This window comes from Microtus ochrogaster, unplaced genomic scaffold, assembly GCF_000317375.1.
Source record: "Microtus ochrogaster isolate Prairie Vole_2 unplaced genomic scaffold, MicOch1.0 UNK60, whole genome shotgun sequence".
In the NCBI taxonomy this organism is placed as follows: domain Eukaryota; kingdom Metazoa; phylum Chordata; class Mammalia; order Rodentia; family Cricetidae; genus Microtus; species Microtus ochrogaster.
Window position 1 is genome coordinate 1,103,845 of NW_004949158.1, and position 3,401 is coordinate 1,107,245.

Sequence of the window (3,401 nt, forward strand, 5' to 3'; positions counted from 1 at the left end):
TGTGTGTGTGTGTGTGTGTGTGTGTGTGTGTGTGTGTGTGTGTGTGTGTGAATTCTTGGAGAGGCAGGTCACACAAGGTTCTCTCCTCTGGTACCCTCTCCTGCCTGCCTGTGAAGTCCAAATCAGCAACCGTCCCTGAATGAAAAACGTCTGAGGCTTGAGCCGAGCTAGCCTTCCACCGCCATTCCAATCTCCTTCGCAGCCCCTCCAGGACCGGATTATGCGTTTCAGCCATCCATCCCCCTGTTCCTGAATGGCTCAGAATCGACTCCTCTTTAACGCATATCCCACACCCTAACTGTGTGCACTCTGCAGTCATCTCAGAAGGACTTGTCAATTCCTTCTTGAAGAGCTCCGCACTTCCAGAGGGACGTAGGGACTGTGGGGGAGGGACAGGGGAAATCAGGCTGGCCTTCGGCTTTGCCCTCCAAACTGGAAGCCTCCAGCCAGTTCCTGAACTTTCCTTGGAGAGATCTCTCTGGACCGATAAGATCAAAGCATTCCCTCTGCCAAATCATTACCTTATTTTCGAGGCAATTACAAAACTTATTGTATCAATTAGCCAGGTCTCCAGCTGCAGCTTTTTATCACCGGCTTTTGGTGCGCCGGCAAAGGGTCTGCCCAGCCCAGAAGGGTGGGGTCCGGCCCGGGAGCGTCACGCTGCTGTCTGCCGGGATGGACAGCGGAGGGCAGAAGGGAGCAGAGGGGAGTCGAGCCCACCTACCACTCTGGCCACGATCGCTCCGTGCCGGGCGCCACACCGCGCGGACGTGGTCCAGATAGACGCTACAGACCCTGGGGTGAGGCAGGTCGCCGGGGCCCTGGACTAGAAGGGGACAGGGCTGAGCAAGCACAGACGCCCAGCCACCCGCGACGCGAGCAGGCCGGCTGGACTGCACTTCGTGGGCAGGGCGCCCCGCCGTGGCGTTTTCTGGAAGAACAGACGGGGCGAGCTTCGTTTTGGGGGATCCCTGGGATTCAGATTGGGGTGGATATGGAGAAGGGAGGTGTTCCCAAATGTGTAAGAGGGTGGTACTGAAAGTTTCCGCCAGAACCACAGCCCCTTCTTGTTGAACCAAATGCACCTGGAGCCAGGTTGGGTGAGAGATCTTTGGAGGTTCTCAGAATTTTGGTCTTAGAAACACAAATATTACGAGATTCTCCCAAAGATCTTTTGCTTACGTGGTTTGTATTCACCCATGTTAGATTAGCATAAACACAGGGACCAAGTGATAAAGCTCCTGATGGATGAGTCTAGACCACGAACAACAAAATAAAAACAGTTCTGGATAGTAATCCAAAGAATAAAACAAATACCCATGGGTCTGAACTAATATAAAGAACCAACTGAACAAATGAATAAACTAATGGGGAAAGAACAGATCCCATGAAGAGTCTTCCCGATAATTTATGTAGACACTGTACTCTCAACGACAGGGCCTATAATAATGCTAATCCTCAAACCTGGAAGTGCATTCTGACATCTTTCCAAAGGATACAACACAGCTGTGAAGTGTGGAGGGGAAAGGGAGTTTTACCACGAAGAAAACTTAACAAATACGTCAGCGTGGGTATCGGGCTCAGCTTTACTAGTGCCTGTGATAGTTTCTGTGACCAAAATAACACGCATCCATACAGAGCAACAGTACCACATTTGCTGTTGGAAGAGGGTAAAACGGCCCAAGTGACTTGGGAAGGCAGTTTAGAAACTTCATAGACTCCTACTATGCATTCAAGCAAGTGCACTCATTGGGACGTCCACACAACCCCCCCCCCCCATACACACACACAGATGTTGACCGCTGCGCTCTCCATATTGGGACGCACCTAACACGCACCCGGAGGATGGCTACATGGGCGACGCATGTGGAGAATGGAATGTTTTTTTAGTGATGAAAGGGAACGAGCTATGAACAGACACGGAGGAGCAGAAAGAAATGGACCAGAAGGGCTGTACTTCCAACTGTGCATTTCTGGCAAAAGGCGAAACTATGGGAAGGATAGCGTCAGGAGTTCCTCCTCTGTGGCCTCTCCCATAATCCTAGTGTCATGAGAAATCATGAGAAAAATATCAGACAAATTCCATTCAAGGATTTTTTTTTTTTTGAGACAGGTTCTTTCTTGTTGTGTGTGTTAGGCTGGCCTTGAATCCTCAAGCCTTCTGCCTCGGCCTCCCAAGTGCTGGGGTCGTGTGTGAGCAGCATTACAGCCTGCTGGAAGGACATTCTTTCTTGTTTCGTTCTGGAATATGCTGGGGGATATTGTTTCCAGAATGGAGCCTGGGAAAGAATGAAGATGTTAGGAAGAAATAGAGGAAACCTGTTTATGAAACATTGTTTTTTATTTATTTGTAATTAGTAAACTGGCAAGCTTGCTCAGCAGGTAAAGGTGTTTGCCACCAATCCATATGATAGAAAGAGAGAACTGACTCTCAAAAATTATTCTTAGACTGCCATTTGCACAGGTGCCACACACACACACACACACACACACACACACGAAGGATAGATAGATGATGATTAGATAGATAGATAGATAGATAGATAGATAGATAGATAGATAGACATAAAAACAAAAGTAGCAATAATAAACCTGACCTGAAGCTGGGTGTGTGGTGCACGCCTTGAATTCCAGCACTCAGGAGGCAGAGACAAGTGGAACACTCTGGGTTCAAAGCCAGTCTGGTCTACATAGTGAGTTCCAGGAAAGCCAGGGAGTTGCAGAAAGACCCTATCTCAAAATATAGACAAAAAACAAAAATAAAGATAAACCTGGTTTGATGCTATTTTCCTATAACCCTAGCATTTGAGAGGTAGAGGTGGAAGGGTGAGGTATTCAAGGTCATGTATCTTGAGCTATATAGTGATTTTTTAGTCCAGCCTGGGATATACGGCTCCCTGTATAAACAAAACAAACAAAAAAATGAGCAATGATGAACTCATTAATATTAATGTCCTATTGTTATAAAATAGATATAATTTCCAAAACAAGAGTAAGTTATCATTATTCATTTTTGTAGTTGTCATAATTTCCTAGTTGTGCAGATATCATAATTTACTATTCGCCTATTGAAGGATGTCTCCGCTGACTATTGATATTGCTTACTGTGTCTTTGGGGGAATAATTTAATGGCGCTCTGGAAATGAATCTGCTAAGTCCAAGGGCATGCATATCCTAAATTTTAGTACCTATTACAGAAAGATTCTTTGAAATGATTGTAGCACTTTACACTTTTAATGAGCCTATATGTCCATCACTCATTGAATGGATAATGAAAGTTACCCATTCAGCTGTACAAAGCAATTTCAGGGTCACGGCAGAACTGAGCACATATATAAATATTAGAAGCTAGGATCAAAAACAGAGGAAGAAGAAAAAGAGGAGGAGGAGGAGGAGGAGGA